Here is a 21,254-nt window from a genome sequence, read left to right on the forward strand (position 1 = left end):
CCTTTTTGTTATAGGGTTTATCTTTTACACTTTAAATTTTCTATTATATTATCTGTGGATATATTTTTTAAATGTTTGTGATTTTTTTTTTTTTTTGGTAGGTAAGCACCCACGGGGGATTTGAACCAGTGACCTATCGCAAGGAGTGCCTTAACAGTACACCCATTCACCGTCAATCCAAAGCCCCGTGGGCTAAATCTTTGTGATTTTCATGTTGGTTAAAAAAAAGAAAAAAAAAACATAACAAAAAAATACTCAAATAATAAAAATATTCATAAAAAAAACAAAAAAAAACACTCAATAAAAAAATAAATAAATAAATAAATGAAATCAATAAATAATATATATATATATATATATATATATATATATATATATATATATATATATATATATATATATATATATATATATATATATATATATATATATATCAAGAAAACATATAATTTAAAGGAAAAAAATTGAAAATTAGCCAAAAATAAAAAACACATCTATAACGATTTTTTTTTAGCTAAACAAAAATAAAGTACAACCACATAATAATAATAATAATAATAATAATTATAATTATTATTATTATTAAAAATATTAAATATTTCAATAAAAATACAAAATACAAAAAATTAAAAGATGCTAAATTAAAAAACTGGAATATTTATCTATCTATCTATATATATATATATATATATATATATATATATATATATATATATATATATATATTTTCCACTGGAAAAATCGTAATCTTTCATTATGATTGAAAAATTACATGTTGTAGATGCCTTCCGGCATATGCTGTAAACAGATTTCAAAAATGGTGCTCAGAGAATATGCAAAGATCCTTCATCACCACGCAGGGTGTATGGATTCAAGAAATAACATGTGACACAGAAAAAGAATTATGTATAGGTGGGGAAAAGTCAGACTTTTCACCCTTTTTTCTTCTCAACTTTTTTCCAAACCCCCTGTGGTTCTGTTGGAGTTATAATTGCTAGTGTTGTTTCAGCCATAGGTTGTGGATTATCCTTATCAGAATCTGACGATTCTGATATGTGTTGACATTTATTTCTGCCCATATCCATAGTATCTGTTGAAATTACCCGTGCTGTGTCTATATGTTCCTATGGATTTATGTCTTTCTCTGTTGGTTCTTTATTCATCTGATTAGTCTGGTTGAGGTTATCAAACTCCATCTCTTCTTCCTCCTCGTCATCTGAAGCAGGTGGGGGAAATTGCCATCCCTTTGCTTGCTTTTCTGCTTTCTTCTTTCTGCGATTATCTTTTTTGGCTGCTGGACACTTGCTTTGAAGATGTCCTGTTTGTCGGCATATTCGACATCTGAAGGCAGTGTTTTCATAGTCTAGAATCTGTGTCCAGCTCCTCTGTTTATGCTTCAGCTGAATTTGATCTGGCAAGCCTTCGCTGAGATCAACTTCCACACATATTCGTGCAAAAGTATAAATTCGTTCTTCCACTCGCTAGGTGTCCATTTTGATGTAGCGTCCAATAGTATTTCCAATTCCAGCTAGTACTTGATCATTCCAGAGATGTATTGGGAGATTGTGTAATCTCACCCAAACTAGCATCTTGGAAACGACCATTGTGTTTGCATCAAATTCTGGGAACCAAGGTGTGATGAAGAGTCCTGTGGATCCCCAGAACCAAGGTCCTTCCTGCATTACTATGTCTCTGTCGATTGTTGATAAGAATTTTACTATGAAAAATCCTTTGGAACAGAGATGTATTTCGCATTGCATGGTCCAGTTCGTGAAGATCCAGTGGAATAGATCCATCGGTTTGGGCCAAAAGCTATTAAATCTACATATTATTGCTTGTCTTTCATATGTATTGCAGTGCTCATCTATTTCTGGTGTATCTATGTTGTATTCTGGAGTATGATTCAACTGTTCCACAATGTAGGGCCTGGCCTCCATACCTGATTGATTTGGTGCTGCTTTTTCTGTGTTTTTCCCTTGTAGGATGTTTTTGAAAGATATGCTACCTAGTTTTTTCCCTGAACCAATACCACTTCCTTAAGCCCTGTAAGGATTTCTGTCCTTGACGGATGCGCCCCCTCTTATTCTCAGATTGAGAATGATTGTTGACAGATGTACAATTTGGTATTCCCAGAGGTATTTTGTATCTTGAAGTGCTCTGCCCCCATGTATCAAATTTTGTGATCTGATGGGGTATCCCAACTATTGCATTATAATTTCTTGCATTTGCGTAACATTATCAGTTCCTTTTACCCAGATTATTCTCGATTTTCCTTCTGGGAGCTTTAAAAATACTTGGTATCTTCTTACCGGGGTTCCAAATCTTGTATTCAACGGATCTATAGCAGAGGTTTTGTTCCACATCTTTTGTTTACCCCTAATCAGTGGTTGGGCTTCCGGATCTGACCAGAGATGGGGTCGATCTACCATGCGGTGGTCTAGATCGGAGAGCCCAAGGCTCGATCTGTGCATAGGCAGGATAAATGTTGCCCAAGAGAGTCGATCTGCCACAGGATTGTCCAGATCTAACTGCCCGGGACTCGATCTGTACATGGTGCCACAGAGCGATGGGTATGGTGCCCAATCGGGGCTGAATAGCTGCTGAATATCTAGATCGGTGTCATAATAATATAGATCATCAATCTGATATGCAAAGAACTGGAAATTTCCTTCATACCTTTGACAAGATCTGCGATTTACCATCCTGGGGGCTTCATTATTGCTTGAGACAGTTCCTCCATCAATCATGTTTTCGCCGGCAGCTATGGCTTTGGGGCGGACTGTCCTATGGCTGATCCATTTCATAAACTCTTCCCTCTCGCCTGTACCGATCAAGGGTTTACCGATTGTCTTCGCCTCCTGAGGAAGACCCTTATTCACCAGATCTGGGCAAGATCGCGCCTCCGATTTCCTTATACTCCCTGACTGCTGTAGATAATAAATAATCCTTACTCTCTGTGCTCCGAGTATGGCCCAAGCAGCACCAGAGGGTTTGCCGACGCGAGAGGAAGCCATAGTTATCGCAGAGCCTTGGTCTCGTCTCTTCATCCTTGATATTCTTGTGCTATTTGAATGTTTGATCCTATATATATATATATATATATATATATATATATATATATATATATATATATATATAGATATATATATATAGATTATAAAAATTATAAAATGAAAAAAAAATTACAAAAAAAAATCCCCGCCAAAGGGCTGACAGGGGTTGGTCACTAGCATGGGCAGGGAGGTCGCTGCATGCAACCTGCCTCCCTACCAGCACCTAGGGGTGGCGGGGATTCTTTTTATTTTTTATTTTTTTATTTTTTAACTATTTTTTGATTTTTTTTAATGGTTTTGTTTTGATTTTTTTTTGGAAATTGTTGTTGTTGTTTTTTTTTTTTTAATTATTATTATTATTATTTGGTTTTAACAATTTTTTTCTTTTTTATATTTTTTTTTAATGTACTTTTTAATTTTATTTATTTATTTATTTTAAAAACATTTGTTTTTTGATTAAGTTTATTTATTTATTTGTTTTTTAAATTATGTCTATTTTTGTTTTTTTTTCTCTGATATTATTAGTATTATTATTGTTTTATATATTATAAGTTTTTTTTTTAATACTTTTATAGTTTCTTTTGTCTATATATATATAATGTTTTATTTCTTGTTATTATTATTTTTTTTAAATTATTATTTTTTTTCCTATATTTGAATTTGTTTGTCTTTTGTATTTTTTTACTGTTTTTAATTTTTTATAATATTTGAATTTTTGTTTTCTTTTGTATTATTTTGTGTTTTTTTATTGTTTTTTTCAACATTTGAGTTTTTGTTTTCTTTTGTATTATTTTTTGTGTTTTTTTGTTTTTTTTTTTTGTTTTTTAAATATTTAAATTTGTTTTATTTTGTATTATTTTTTGTGTTTTTTTTATTGTTTTTCTTTTTTATCAATATTTAAATTTTTGATTTCTTTTGTATTAATTTTTGTGTTTTTTTTTTTTATTGTTTTTATTTTTTTCAATATTTGAATATTTTTTTGTTGTATTTTTCATTTTTAATTCTTTATACCTTTAATTTGTTTTTTTTCTTCTTATTCTGTAGGGTTTGTGTCGATGCTCGTCTAGCAACTCGATACCATTATGTGCAATTTGATAGTTGATTTTAAAATTTTCATTATAATGAATCAAGTCTGCCCCCATAATGTATCAATTTCATGGTTGGTCTTTAAGTTTTCATTACAACGAGTCAAGTTCACCTACACCGCGTGTCAAGGTTGGTTTGTTTGTTTGTTTTTTTGTTTGTTTGTTCGTTTGTTTTTTTGTTTTTGTTTTGTTTTGTTTTGTTTTTTTTTTTTTTTATGTCTATATTTGTTTTTTTCTCTGATATTATTATTATTATTATTTATATATTATATGTTATTTTATTTATTTTTGTATATTTTTATAGTTTTTGTTTACTTTATATATATATTTCTTGTTATTATTTTTTTAAATTTTTGTGTTTTTTTATTGTTTTTATTTTTTTCTATATTTGAATTTTTTTGTCATTTGTATTATTTTTTGTGTTTTGTTTATTGTTTTTAATTTTTTTCAATATTTGAATTTTTGTTTTCTTTTGTATTATGTTTTTGTTTTTTTTTTTTTTTTAATATTTGAATTTTTGTTTTCTTTTGTATTATTATTTTGTGTTTTTTTTATTTTTTTTTCAATATTTAAATTTGTTTTCTTTTTGTATCATTTTTTCTGTTTTTTTTATTGTTTTTCTTTTTCTATCAATATTTAAATTTTTGTTTTCTTTTGTATTAATTTTTGTGTGTTTTTTGTTTGTTTGTTTTTTTTTTTTAATATTTAAATTTTATTTTATTTTTGTGTATTTTTAATTTTTTTCTTCTTCTAGAGGGTCCGTGTCGATGCTCGTCTAGCAACCTGATTCTATTATGTGCAATTTGATAGTTGATTTTAAAATTTTCGTTATATTAAATCGAGTCTGCCCCCACAATGTATCAATTTCATGGTTGGTCTTTAAGTTTTCATTACAACAGGTCGAGTTCACCTACATCGTGTGTCAATTTGATGGTTGATTTTTAATCTTTTGTTGTAATGTATCAAGTTGTCTTAGGTTAATATTTTAAAATTGCTATATATTTAGCATTTAAAGAATAAATTACTCTTGGTATAATAACTCGTTCATTCAGGTGTTCATTTTTAAAGTTTTTTGTCATACAAATTTTCTGTAATGTCATGCTTGAAATATTTTGGAAACTTGAAATTTTTTGTATTCATAGTCTTTGGTTTTAATTGCATGGTTGAAATATTTTCAATATTTTAACGTTTTCTAAGTCATGATATTTTATCTTTAATGATATGGTTGAAAACAATTGCAATTTCATGGTTTTTTTGGAGTCAAGATATTTTATTTTTAAAAACATGGATAGAAATTGTTTGAATTTGTTGACACCTAATCCTCAACGGATGGGTGAACCGGAACGTGAACAGTCATCAAGAAGATGAACTGTTCCGTCTCCTTTTTGTATATAAACAATAGTTCTTTAATGAAATAATATCTCAGTTTTTTCTTTCGTTCATTCTGGAGTTACCCTGGCCTGACATGGTATCAGAGCACAGGTCCCAGAATCCTTGTAACTCCTCTGGCCATAATGCCTCTGCTTGAACGTTTGCCATAATGCCTCTGTCCTGCGCTGCTCTGCCTCTGTCTGATATTCCTCTGACAGATATCTCTGCGCTCTCTGACTAACATGAACGCCTGAGACTGCGCACTGCCCGGTTTGAATGCCTGCGTTATTTGTTATGCTGGTTACCGTTGATACTGTCAATCTCATGACTACAGCCATGCTCAGATAGCCGTAACCCTTTTCCAGAGCTCCAGTGAACGAGCACCGACGAGACAGCGCATTTCCTTCTGCGAGGAGCCGGAACCTATCCCTCGACGCCTTACAGCTGGTAATGGAGGTATTTTCCTTCTCTTCACGCGTCTTATCGTTGGTATCGTGCTTCCGCTCTTGAGCGAGTAGCTCGAGGCATAAATATTTTCACGTGACCCTTAGACGCTAAAGTTTTCTATCCGAATCTCACCATAAGTTCAAACGTATGAGGTTTTCTGTCCATTTCATCCCTGCGCAACATCTAATGAAAGTTTGGAAGTTTCCTCGAGGGTTTCGGCCAACGTTTTAACCCACGACATCGAGTTCTTTATTGTTTGTCTTTTTAGTTCAGCCTTTTGAAACTTAACAGGTTTCAAATGGTGATTATCGGAAAGAGCCATGGCGGAGCTAAAGCTATCGGAGACCAGGGATTTAACGCGCATAGAGCGAATAGGCGCCCACTCACACATCAGAGGCTTAGGCTTGGATGTACAATAGCCTTCCTCAAAATTTGATCATGTGGTGATTAGGTGTTGCGAGGATCTCTTTCAGATTTTGGTCCTGTGGTGATTCGGTTCTGTGGAGAAGTCCTTTCGGACTTGTAGAAAAACAAGTGCGTTTACAGTAATAGATTCTGCTGCCTTGAATGGTATATGATGGTCCATGTTGTTGTGCGTTGAATTTATATACGTTACAACTGAGATTGTATGTGCGTTGATTGCATGCTGGTGTATTTACAATACATTGAAATTTTTTATGATCACTTTATATGCGGTGTTCCTTTTATCTGAGATAGCGGTGCTGAGTTAACGCTGTTGCTGTGGCGGTGCTTTATATGTGCACTAACGCTGTATATATGTGTGCACTGTGGTTACATTAACCAGCGTTTGAGTTTTGAATGCGTAGTCTATACATATGTAATATGGTGAGGATCTTTGGAGGGCTTTGAAGAAACAGTAAAGTATTTGCCCTTTTTTGAGTACAATTTCACTGTACATCAGTAGAAGTTTTTTTTATCAGCAGAAATTTCTTATCAGCAGAAGTTTTTTAGCAAAAGTATTTTTTTACAGAATGCATTCAATCATTTCTATGGTAGGAATAGTTCTCACTGGTAAGGAGAACTATTCTGAATGGTCTCGGATGGTAAAACACACCCTCATCTACAATGAGTTGTGGAAAGGAGTGTGTGTCAGAGAAGAAGACAAAGACCCTGTGCAGCCTACATCAGATAAAGAACTTGTCATTTGGGAAAACAAGAACAGCAAAGCCTATGCATTGATCGCAGCATTTGTAAATGAAGAAGTAAGTCGTCATATTTCATCCTATTCCACTGCCTTTGAAGCTTTACAAAAGCTGAAAGAACTCTATGATTCACATTCTGCACTTGAAGTTGTTCAACTCATGATTAAACTCTTCACTCTTGAACTGAAAAATAATGATCCCCTTGCTCTTGCATCTGAAATAAAGTCTATAATGCATGATATTAAATCCACTAAGGTTGAGCTGGATATCTCTCTTATTGCCTTTCTCAAAGCACTCTATCCTACCTACTCCAATTATCTTGAGTCCTTACAAGCAAATGGAAATCTTAAAGACATAACCTTTGAGTCTCTTGTGAAAAAGTTTGCTGAAAGAGAGAAAGCCTTTGGAAAGAAAACAGTCCCTGAATCTTCTGAAGAGACTGTTTGCCTTGCTCATAAAGAAAAGCATCCTGCTTAAGATTCTACAAGAGGAAGAGGTGGACGAAGAGGAAGAGGAAGATACTTCAGAGGCAGGGGGGCAGACATTCTCAAGCAGAAAAGGCAGATCTGCATTGCATTCGCTGCAAACGAAATGGATCACATGATGCTTCTACATGCAAGCTACCATGGGACAAAATTGAGCAGAGAAGAAATCAGCAGAAAGGTAAAACTGATGACACAGACAAAGGTAAAGCACCTGAATCCGCTCACTATATTGAGGCACAATGTAACATTGGAGTAAATGAAGATTTGTTTAATGCTTCACTTGCTTCTTCGAAAAATGACTCGTTGCTTGATTCAGGAGCAACCTGTCATATGACTCATAGGAAAGTTTTTTTTGAAGATTTCACTGACAATGTTGATGGAGCAGTATACTTTGCAGATCAGTCAAAAATCAAGCCATCAGGGCTTGGCACAATCAGGCTTAAACTGCCTGGTCTTCCAGACTTTCTTCTGGACCATGTTCTATATCTCCCACGGCTCAAGAGAAACTTGCTGTCCCTAGTCCACATCCGCCAGCAAGGTCACTCCATTCATATGTTTGATGGCAAGCTTGAGGTAAGAAAGGCATTTGACCAGTCACTTGTCATGAGGGGTATAGAAGAAGAAAGACTTCTTAAACTGCAAGGAACTTCTGCTCATGCACAACATTTCTCATATATTTCTCATCATGAAGAAGGTACACTTTCGTCAAGTTTATTATGGCATGCTAGATTTGGACATTTAAACTATGACAGTCTCCGCTTATTAAAGAAAAATGGTGTTGCTGGTTTGCCTACAATTCCTAGAAAACATAAGCAATGTGATGCTTGCATTCTAGGAAAGCATAGCAAACAGTCTTTTCATGATTCACATTCAAGAGCACATAGGAAGCTTGAACTCATTCATTCAGATTTATGTGGTCCAATGCCTGTTCCTTCTACAAATGGAAATAAATATATCATGACATTTATTGATGATTACACCAGAATGTGTTGGGTTTATTTACTGAAGAACAAATCTGATGCTTTTCAAACATTCAAGAATTTTCATAAATGGATTGAAAATGATGCACAATCTCATATTGGGTCTATTCGCACTGATAATGGAAAAGAATATACATCAAATGAATTTGAACACTATCTTCGCCAACATGGGATTAAACATCAAACAACTGTGCCTTATAATCCTCAACAAAATTGTGTAGCTAAAAGATTGAACAGAACAATTTTGAATATGGTCCGATCCATGCTTTTCTTCAAAAATGTAAAGATAATGTTTTGGGCTGATGCTGTTCTATGTGTTGCATATATAAAGAATAGATGTCCATCTAGTGCTATAAGAAACAAGACTCCTTATGAATTATGGTATGGACATGTTCCTTCGGTAAAACATCTCAGGATCTTTGGTTCCACCTATTATGCTTTAACACCAAAGGTACATAGAAACAAACTTGGTGCTAGAAGTCGTAAGTGTATCTTCCTGGGGTATTCAAACACATCTAAAGCATACTGCCTCTATGATGAAGTAAATAAAAAGTTTGTTTTATCTAGAGATGTCATTTTTCTCGAATCATCCAAATCTAACAATGTTGTTGAGCAGCAACTTGATCGCTTGGATAGATTCGCAAAAGCAAAATCATTTCAAGAATTTGATAATCAGATTCCACATCTTGAAGGGGGGATTCCTATACTAGAACAACATGTGGAATCTTCTTCTGAAGAACAATCTCCCCTGCATGAAACTCCAACAACGGATGATGCTTTAAGTGATGTAATTGATAGAATTGGGAGACTCAATCTTGATTCAGTCCCAACTCAATCAACAGAGCAGCCTGGACCATCTCAGAAAGGTCCACCAAAGTGGGTGACAAAGACACTTGAAAGTGTTCATCCTGATGAAATTGGAAAAACAGGAACCAGAAATACAAACCAACAAGATTGAGGTGATGTAGATGACTCTAATTCACCTGTTGATATGGATGTTACTTATGATTGTGAATTGAACTTGTCTATAGATTTTGAACCAACTTCCTTCAAAGAAGCTGCTTCTCATGATGAATGGAAAGAAGCGATGCAGAAGGAGTATGATGCCCTCATAAAGAATGGCACTTGGAAGCTGGTTGATCCTCCATTTGGAACCAAACCAATTGGCTACAAGTGGGTCTACAAGAACAAGTACAAAGTTGATGGCTCACTTGACAAGCACAAAGCTAGGCTTGTGGCAAAAGGTTTTGCACAGAAGGAAGGGGTCGATTATGAGGAAACTTTTGCCCCCACAGCAAAATGGGCCACCATCCGGACACTCTTTGCACTAGCTGCTCAGAACGGTTGGAAAGTCCATCAAATGGATGTAAAAACTGCATTCTTGAATGGAGATCTAAAAGAGAATGTTTTTATGTCCCAGCCTGAAGGATTTGTTGTGAAAGGACATGAACACAAAGCATGCAAACTTGTGAAGTCCTTGTATGGCCTCAAACAAGCACCACGAGCCTGGTATGAAAAACTAACTGAGCATCTTCTGAAACTCAACTTCAAACATTTTGATCTTGATGATGCAACTTTATTTGTCAAGAAAGTTGGCAAAACAGTTGTATATCTTGTGGTATATAGATGATCTTTTAATGACAGGGAACAATGAAAGCTATATTGCATACATAAAGAAAGAATTAGGAAAAAGTTTTGAAATGACTGATTTGGGCTATGTTCATTACTATCTTGGCATTGAAGTAACCCAACATCCAAAATCCATATTTCTTTCTCAAAAGAAATACATTGGAGATTTGTTAAACAGATTTGGCATGACAGAGTGCAATCCTCTTTCTACTCCAATGGAACAAAACTTGAAGCTCACATCTATTGAAGGAAAGGAATTTGAGGATGCAACAAAGTATAGACAGCTTGTAGGAAGTCTCATCTACCTCACTACTACCAGACCAGACATTTCATTTGCTGTTGGAATCCTCTCCAGGTTTATGCAAAAGCCTTGTGAGGGACATTGGTCTGCTGCAAAAAGAGTTCTAAGGTACTTGAAGGGAACTCAAGACCTTGGAATCAAGTATACACAGGTGGACGACTTCAACTTCATTGGATACTTTGATTCAGACTTCGATGGAGACAAAGAAATTGGGGTATCTACTTCAGGATATGCTATGAGTCTTGGATCAGGAGCTGTCTCCTAGAGATCACGCAAACAATCAGTACCAATAGATTCCACAACAGAAGCAGAATACGTGGCAGCAGCTGAAGCAACGAAAGAAATTTTGTGGCTCAGGAAAATTCTTGAAGATTTGCAGGTAAAACAAATACAATCAACTCCACTTATGATTGATAACACCTCTGCAATAAAGTTGGCCAAGAACCCAAAGTTCCATGATCGTACTAAGCACATCAATACTAAATATCATCTGATCCGACATCATGTTGAGGCCAAAACAATCCATCTCCGTCATTGTTCCACAAACGAGAAAATTGCAGACATCTTCACCAAAGCGCTTGGAAGAGAAAAGCTTGAAAGATTCAGAACGATGCTTGGACTCACCAACATCCCTTCAGATTAAGGGGGGGAATGTTGACACCTAATCCTCAATGGATGGGTGAACCAGAACGTGAACAGTCATCAAGAAGATGAACTGTTCCGTCTCCTTTTTGTATATAAATAATAGTTCTTTAATGAAATAATATATCAGTTTTTTCTTCCGTTCATTCTGGAGTTACCCTGGCCTGACAGAATTATCAGGATTTGAGACACGATATTTTATCTTTAACATCATGTTCGAGAATTGTTGGAATTTTATAGTTTTTCAAAGCCCAAATATTTCATCTTTAATTCCATTGCTAAAAAATATCAAAATTGTAACCCATTTTTTTTTGTTATTCCATAATCAACACTTATTTTTTAAGGGTGTTTTTTCATCCATTTTGCAAAAAAAAAAAGGTTTTTACTTCCATTTAAAAAAAATGTTGAAAAATTTACCCTAAAAAAAAATGTTGTTCTGGCATACACAATTTTCATTTTTTTGGTTGTTTTTTCATGTTTTTTTTTTTTGGGTTTTGGGGCCAGAGTACCCGTTTTGAGGTAATATTTCCCATTTGATCAGTAACTAATCAAGATTATATTTTCTTTCGTGCTTGTTGACCCTGTAGCAAAGTATATGTAATATTTGAGTAGCTTGGAGATAAGACTCTTCTTACAACCAATTTCTTTTTCTAGTTATGTATCAAATCCTGTTAATCAATTTCTTTTTCCAATTTTTAAAACAAACTCCAACTAGAAAACCATGGGGAGGAGCAAAAGGAAAATATTTTTTGGAAGTAGAGGAAGAAGTTGGCCATGGCCTTCAAGCTTGTTAGCACATGATAGGGAAGCTCTATCTAGATTGTCAAGAATATTCTCATGTTTTGACTTCTCTTCTGCCACTAACTTTATCTCCAACATCATTGCACCAGAAATCAATGTCCAATGTGCTAGCAATTTCTATTCTTACAAAGATATATTCTTATGATTAAACAATTATCATTTCCAAGATAGCAGTCAAGAGTTTTATAGATGGGTTGTGCTAGCAGTTTCTATTCTTGAATATGTGGGCACCCTAAAGAGTCAAAGTTGCCTCATGCATTTACCTACAACTGAAACATCTTTTGCTGGTTACAGAATTTTAAACTACTGCCATCTCTCACTTTCATTTTTTGTTGCAACCTTCCTACTTACTTGATCTTTCCAATTTTTAACAATAAAGTTTTGATTCTTTTCCTAAATGGGTTTAGGTTTCTCATCAGGCTTAGTTTCTTGTGTTAACCTTGTCTTACAATTTGATTCCCTTGAACGTGTATCATGAAAATATTTATCAATAAAATCATAGCCAAAAATAAATATAATCTCAGTGGTACTCTCATGTGGCAGTTCAACTTCAACTACTTATAGTGCATTTTCATTTTCTTCCAAGCTCTTCCTATATGTATGTATATAAAGAATATGATAAACTTGAGGCATCGGATATGAAATGACATAATGCTATATCCGGGCTACATTCTGATTCTAGGTACTGAACCCAGGGTTTTTCATTATGGAATTGAGATTGGTGTTGGCAATTGGAAATTTGACAAAGTTGATTGGAGAGACATAGATATGACAAATGTGTGTTGGAATTTGTTTCCAGAACCACCTAATATTTCTACACTAACATCAATAGAGGGTGAAGCCAAGACTGGTGCATATGTGGGATTCATAGATTAGGGACCTATTCATAGGGCTCTACAAAAAACACCAAAGTGAAATGTAGTTTAGGACAATGGATATTTGTTTGTTGTGGTTGAATTGATGTGGGAAGTGGTATGCACCCATGATGCAGTTATTATGGATGCATGAGTTAGTCTATCAATTATAGCCTAACCAAAAAGGAAATGTTTGATCTTGCCTATATGGCTAGTGGAAGATGAAGTCCAGGAATTGTTGAAAATGTTCCTGTAGATACTAGATAGTGAGAGATATATAGTTAACCTAAGGTGGTTACTTGTGTGGTTACTAGGATGATTTGAAAACACATTATGTAGACCCTTACACCATGTCTACTTAAGGGAAAAAATAAGCATTAAGTGTGTTAGGACATTAAATGAGGCGCTGCATTTACATGATCTTTCCATATTAGGACATCAATAGAGGGTGGAGCCAAGACTGGTGCAGATGTGGGATTCATATATTAGGGACCTATTCATAAGGCTCTACAAAAGGCACCAAAGTGAAATGTAGTCTAAGACAATGGATATTTGTCTGTTGTGGTTGAATTGATGTGGAAAGTGGTATGCACCCACGATACAATTACTGTGGATGCATGAGATAGTCTATTGGTTATAGCCTCACCAACAAGGCAATGTTTGATCTTGCCTATATTGCTAGTGGAAGATGAATTCTAGGAATTGTTGAAAATGTTCCTGCATATACTAGATAATAAGAGATATGTAGTTAACCTAAGGGGGTTACTTGTGTGGTTACTAGAATGATTTGAAAATACATTATATAGACCCTTACAACACGTCTTCTTAAGGGACAAAATAATCATCAAGTGTGTAAGGAAATTAAATGAAGCTCTGCATTTGCATGATGTTTCTAGTTTACGACATCAACAAAGGGTGAAGCCAAGACTGGTGCAGATGTGGGATTCATAGATTAGGGACCTATTCATAGGTCTCTACAAAAATCACCAAAGTGAAATGTAGTCTAGGACAATGGATATTTGTGCGTTGTGGTTGAATTGATGTGGGAAGTGGTATGCACCCATGATACAGTTATTGTGGATGCATGAGATAGTCTATTAGTTATAGCCTCACCAACACGGCAATGTTTGATCTTGCCTATATGGCTAGTGGAAGATTAAGTCTAGGAATTATTGAAAATGTTCGTGTAGATACCAGATAGTGATAGATATGTAGTTAACCTAAGGGGGTTACTTGTGTGTTACTAGGATGATTTGAAAAAACATTATATAGACCCTTACACCATGTCTAATTAAGGGACAAAATAAGCATCAAGTGTGTTAGTATATAAAGTGAGGCTCTGCATTTACATTATCTTTTCAGTTTAGGACATCAACAAAGGGTGGAGCCAAGAATCAAGACTGGTGTAGATGTGGGATTCATAGATTAGGGGCCTATTCATAGGGCTCTACAAAAAGCACCAAAGTGAAATGTAGTCTAGGAAAATGGATATTTGTGTGTTGTAGTTGAATTGATGTGGGAAGTGGTATGCACCCATGATGCAGTCACTGTGGATGCATGAGATAGTCTATCAGTTATAGCTTGACCAATAAGGCAATGATTGATCTTGCCTATATGGCTAGTGGAAGATGAAGTCCAGGAATTGTTGAAAATATCCCCGCAGATACTAGATAGTGAGAGATATGTAGTTAACCTAAGGGGGTTACTTGTGTGGTTACTTGAATGATTTGAAAATACATTATATAGACCCTTACACCATGTCTACTTAAGGGACAAAATAAGAATCAAGTGTGTTAGGACATTAAATGAGGCTTTGAATTTACATGATATTTCCATTTTAGGACATCAACAGAGGGTGGAGCCAAGACTGGTGTAGATGTGGGATTCAAATATTAGGGACCTGTTCATAGGGCTCTATAGAAAGAACCAAAGTGAAACGTATTCTAGGACAATGGATATTTGTGTGTTGTGGTTGAATTGATGTGGGAAGTGGTATGCACCCATGACACAACTATTGTGGATGCATGAGATAGTTTTTCAGTTATAGCCTGACCAACAAGGCAATGTTTGATCTTTCCTATATGGCTAGTGGAAGATGAAGTCCAGGAATTGTTGAAAAGTTTCCTACAGATGCTAGATAGTGAGAGATATGTAGTTAAGCTAAGGGGGTTACTTGTGTGGTTACTAGGATGATTTGAAAATACATTATATATATCCTTACACCATGTCTACTTAAGAGACAAAATAATAATCAAGTGTGTTATGAAATTTAAATGAGGCTTTGAATTTATATCATGTAAGAGGGTATTGTCCCGATTTTCATTCTGAACATATCTTTGACAAAAATATTGTACATGTCCAAACTCCACCAGCTTTATTTGATCAAGACCAGATTAAAAATAATTTTTGAAAATATTTGAAAACAGAGTCTTATGACAATGTAAACCATGATAAAGGTGATGAAATTATGAAGATAACAAAGGAAAAGAATCAAAATTTTATTGTTAAAATATGGAAATATTGACCAAAAAAAATATCTGGAAAGATCAAATAAGTAGGAAGGTTGCAGTAAAAAATGAAAATGGGAGATGGTAGCAGTTAAAATTCTACAACCAACAAAAGTTGCGTCAGTTGCAGGTAAATGGTATAATAGGGTTCCTTACACCATGTATGTATGTATATAAAGAAGATGATAAACTTGAGGTATCACATATGAAATGACATGATGCTATATCCGTGCTACATTCTGACTCCAGGTACTGAACCTAGGGCTTTTCATTATGGGATTAAGCATGGTGTTGGCAATTGGAAATTTGATAAGGTTGTTTGGAGAGACATAGATAACCACCTAATATTTCTACACTCACATCAACAGATGAAAAAAACTTGAGAAGGGACAAAATAAGCAATAAGTGTGTTGTGACATTAAGAAAGAATTGTCTTGATTTTCATTCTGAATAGATCTTTGACAAAAATATTGTACATGTCCAAACTCTACCAAGTTTATTTGATCAAGAACATATTAAAAACGATTTTTTTGAATGTTTGAAATAAATCCTGTAGGAGAAAATAGAGTCTTATGACAATGTAAATCATGATAAAAGTGATGAAATTCTAAAGATAAGAAAGGAAAATAATCAAAACTTTATTGTTAAAATATGGAAAGATCAAATAAGCAGGAAGGTTGTAGCAAAAAATGAAAGCGTGAGATGGCAACAATTTAAAATTCTGCAACCAGCAAAAGATGTTTTAGTTGTAGGTATGTGCATGAGGCAACTTTGACTCTGTATGGTGCCCACAGATTCAAAGCTATTTTTATTTAGGGGTTTGAGTTTTGAAGGTCCAATGTTCAAACAACATCTATGTGAAAAAATCTGGATTCAGTTAGTATCTGATTGAGCGTTAATGAATAGACATTATTGTTAGGATATTTGCACACTTAAGAGTTGGTTAAGATCAACCTGCTCTAATATGTTTTTAGATAAAGTGTGCTTCTCGAACAATTATCACATAAGCCTGGTGAGAAAAGTAACACATCGTGAGTAAGCCTAACAGTTGAGAACAATGCTTCCATCCTGGAAATCAAAGGGCATACATCATAAAAAAGGATAAGCCCTTGTGCTTAATCACTGAAAAAACACTCTCAGGTGTCTATAAAACCAATTTAAATTTACTTTTGCACAACTTCAATTATGATTCTAACTTTAAAGTTCAGATATAGAATTAGGAACATAGAATTTTTTTATAGGTAACATTTTCATAAATTGTTGTTATTAAAAAACCCAGTCAAAACATTTAGAATCAGTTCTTCAGGGCTGGTAAGAGCACAGTTAAAACCCTGATCAGTGTGGAACTTCTACAAGGATCTATATGCTTATGGTTGCATCATTGACTCAGTTCATGTTGATTCTAATACAGTCAAGGATGCTTTTCTTGTGAAGAGATCCACTCTCGAGGGCATCCATGAAGTCCCCGTAATCCAAAGGGGGACTTCATGTTGGTCATTTTGATCCTGGTCATGAGTTAACACATGCTGGTCACTAGCTATGATGGTGGTGTTATGAGCTACGCTGGTGGTGTGATGGTGAAACCAAATAGACCTGAAGTCAGTTGAGTGCTCGATCTGGAAATCAAGCGTAAATGACTTGTCCCGATCAATCAAGCGTAAATGTCCTCGACCAATCCAACATGGATGGACTTCTCTCCCGTTGATCTGGGATTCATGTAGGTCATTCTTATTACTGAAATTAGAGAATTGCTACTAAATGGTATAGATATGGACTACTAGCTGGACCACTAGGGACAGAATGCATGGTGGTACTGCCCTACCCCAGTGGTAACCCAATGCCTATGAGAATAGGTATCGAATGCTAGGCGGTCCAGTGAGAAAAAAATCACTCCATAGACTGAGTAGAAAAAAATCAAAAACCCAGTCGATCCCTAGCAAAAGAAAATAAAAAACCTTGTCGATCCCTTAGCAAACGAAAATTAGAAACTTTAGAGTGAACATAGGGTTGCCTTTCACAATAATAGAGGTATTAAAAATGCATGTAAACCAATAAATCCAACTAACATGTGATTCCAAAGACTTCAATTGTGATTTAGCTATTTCTTGCCTCTTCAAAAGCCTCAAATTTGTTTCAAATTATCTTCTATCCATGACAGAGGCTATAATTATATAGAAAATTTCACAAGCCCTAAAAATCTCTAACCATATCATGGATTTCTCTCAAATATCTCAAAATATATCAAAACCCTCCCGCCAATGATAAAAATTTGGCTCCAAAAGAGCCATCTTGATGGACAGATCATCCTATTTTCATGGAGAGTTTAGAACCAGGGTAAACCTCAATTGAACCTCGTCATCGCAAGAATAACCAATTTTCATGGAAACATGGTTCTTAGCATATTTTCGTAGGTAAGAATAACAGTTTTTCGCGGGTAAGAATCATTGGTTTCCGTTCTTGGGCTTTCATACCAAGCTTTCATAGATTATGGGATTTCATAGCCAGTTTTCCACTCCTTCCAGTCCCTAGCCTTCTCGATTATTGCAAGTTTAAGTTTCTTTTTAGTTGTGAGTTAGGTTTTTGTTATTTTGCTTTTTATTTTATTTAGAGTTGAATGAGTTTATTATAGTTTTTGTTATTTTTATTTTAAATTTAATTAATATGCTTAGTTACCATCTTCAAAGGCTTTTGTGTTTTTTCTTGAAATTATTTTATCACTTATTTTATTTATACACTATCCATTATTAAAAATAACTAAATTATTAACAAAGGTTCATATACTATTAAAAACAATGAAATTATTAACAAAGGTTCATATATCATTAAAAAATTAACAAAATTAAATCATTAACAAAGGTTTGTATACCATTAAAAAATTAACAAAGGTTCGTATACCATTAAAAAATTAACAATTTGATTTTCTTGAAATGAGCTTCATTTCATCACTTACTTAATCTATCCACCATTAAAAAAAATTAGATCATTTTTTTTTTATTTTTTTTTTCGATCAAAAACATTCATTATATTATCATAGAAGAAACTTTCATTATATTATCATAGAAGAAGTTTCAACAAAATACATCACCAATGCAACAAAATACAGTGTCACGGGCTTAAGGGTTGGCACAAGCCTTGCTCTAAATAGTAAGAAGCCTGAAGAGAAGCCAAGACAATTGAGGTCTTTAGTTATTGTTGGCAAAAAAAGAGCAAAATTACATGTCTCAGAATTACACATGAAGGAGGGGTATTGGTAGGAAACACGAGAGGTGCAACAAATAAAGAGGCATGTTACATGCATATGATAATCAATGTGTTTCACCTGAGTCTCTAGGGCGCAGATATTGTCATTTGTGTATCAGAACTGATGTCGAATACCTTCCACCAAATCCAGGGACTCATTCTACATATGCAGGAGATCATTGATATAAGCAACCAATTCATTCATCTCACCGTACCTCTACTCCCTCAGTGTATCAATGTTGATTTGTATTTTATTCAATTGAGTCGCAATGGACTCCAAGGTGACCTGAGCTTTTACGTGGCCTGAGGAGTAGGTTGGAGACAGGTCCATGTTCTCAGCGAAGTGATGACTCTCAGTCGACTCAGACTTTGAGCTAGGCTCTCCATGCTGCTGGAGTTCATCCATATGTGGTTTGGCACCCACCCCCTTCGGGCATGCCCTCGATGTCGAGGAATACAACCAGCACCACCACCATGGGTCGCACCACCATAGGAAGCGTACTACTTGACCAGAGAAACACACCATGAAATTCTAAATTGACAATACTAAAATAAAACTCCACTTATTGTACTAGATTCATTGAACATTAATAATAATATCCGGCTAGGAAAGAGCCCGAAGTCCCAATCACTAGCACCATAACCATGACCAAAAAATAAGAAGGAAGGCATGCCATAGGTCCCAAGGTCCGTAGAGCTCAAACAACCCCAGAGATGGCACTTGAAGTCACTATGCCCAGCAAACTGATTATCCGAGGGAGCTTCCTCGAACTAGAGATAGAGCCAGAATAAGGAAAACTCTGTGTTGGCTCCTGACCCATGCATTCCAGTCCCTGAACCAGATAATTCGTTACGCGGGACATAGAAATATTCCCCCGAATCCCATGACCATGCTTGATGCAGGTGCCAATCCCCTCCCAGCCGAATTTTATGGTCTCGTCCTATTTTGCTACCCCATGCCACAACCTGAGCCAGGACACAAACAAACCACATGACCTCGTCCTCTCCTGACACTCTCTCCTCATCGCCCAACACCTGCAAGTGACCTCTTGCATGTAGTCCCTATGTGGAATTAAACACTACTCACGGGGAGTGGGGTACAGGATCCAATGACTCTTCATTGCATTCGTGTGGCACATGGAGGCCCCTCTAGCTCCTTGATCCAATATTGCACCGCCAAATGGCCTCCAAAATCATCACCCCCATCGGGGAACAATTAATTAATCATTAACAAAGGTTCATATACCATTAACAAAATTAAAAAAATTAAATCATTAACAAACGTTAATATACCATTAAAAAATTAACAATTTGATTTTCTTGAAATGACCTTCATTTCATCACTTACTTTGTCAGCTATATATCCACTATTAAAAACAATTAAATCATTAACCAAGGTTCATATACCATTAAATAATAACTAGGGATGGGGTTTTTTTTAATCATATATATATGTAATGTAGATGGATTCAGAGACCCTTGTAGTGAAATGTAACACTTCAGTATCAAAATTGCAATTTTCAATTTCTGGAGTGGCACAATTAAAAATTACTAACATAAATGACTAATTCATATACTTGTTGTACTTTTTATTTGGTCGTAATTTTATTCTTTGACTATAATAGTCATTTACGTTAATCATTATTAATTTTGTCACCTATTATCTAGTCATATATTTTAATCATAAACTAAATTAGTCATTTGATTTAGTCGTTTTTTGTTTAGTCATTTATTGTTTAGATGTATATTTTATCCCTAGACTAAACTAGTCGTTTAAGTTAGTCATTTTTAGTCCAGTCACTTAAAATTGCTCAAATTTAGTAGTAATTCACTTGAAATAATTATGGTGACTAACTTTTTTAGTCACCTAGTCATTATTTTCATCATTTTCTACTAGTGAACAAACTAATTTATAAGTGAAATAGAAGCTTCTAGTGATAGTTAGAAGAAAAGTCTTAGAATGCGGTTGATAAGGATGTTGCGTATCCTTATTAGTTCCAAAGCTTATTTATTGGGACTTTAACACTTCTCTCCCATGATATTAATGGACTCCATGTGAATGATATAATATTATCCATACACACTACCCAATATCAATAAGGATACACTAATTTACTACCAATGTTGGATCCTTCATTACCCATGACATTGTTTATGACAAGTAAATTATTGAATGGTACATTGGATGGGATGTGAGTCACAGGTGGGTTAACTATCTAGTTGTTTCTAGATCCATTTATTTATAACATGCCCACCTCCTCTTTAGGCCATGTTGGTGTCACTAAAGAAGAAAGGAAAGGTCACGCAATGGTCAATTTTACACATGGTTAGCATTAATGTCACTTCTCTAAACCTACTTGGGTAATTAGGCATCAAAGCTTGCCATCCTCGATGAAGAATAAGGGTATATATCATTTCCATTGTAAGCACTATGGTATGTGAGATCTTAGGGGGAGGTTCGAAGAGGTATTCCGAGATGTGAAAGGGAGATTACAAATTTTCAATGGGGTGTTATGAGGTCCATCACCCAATGGAATAGATGGAGGGAGCTTTGTCAAAAACAATATTAAAGATGACTGCGCAATAGAAACTACCACTCTACTCTTGGCATTTGAGGAATCATATTCAAACCTTCAATAGGCCTCTCACAAGAACTAATTGGAGTTGGATAATTACCACTTCTCTCTTATCGTTTA

This window comes from Pinus tabuliformis, chromosome 9, assembly GCF_031772625.1.
Source record: "Pinus tabuliformis cultivar Carrire ecotype Pingquan chromosome 9, CPIR1, whole genome shotgun sequence".
NCBI lineage: Eukaryota > Viridiplantae > Streptophyta > Pinopsida > Pinales > Pinaceae > Pinus > Pinus tabuliformis.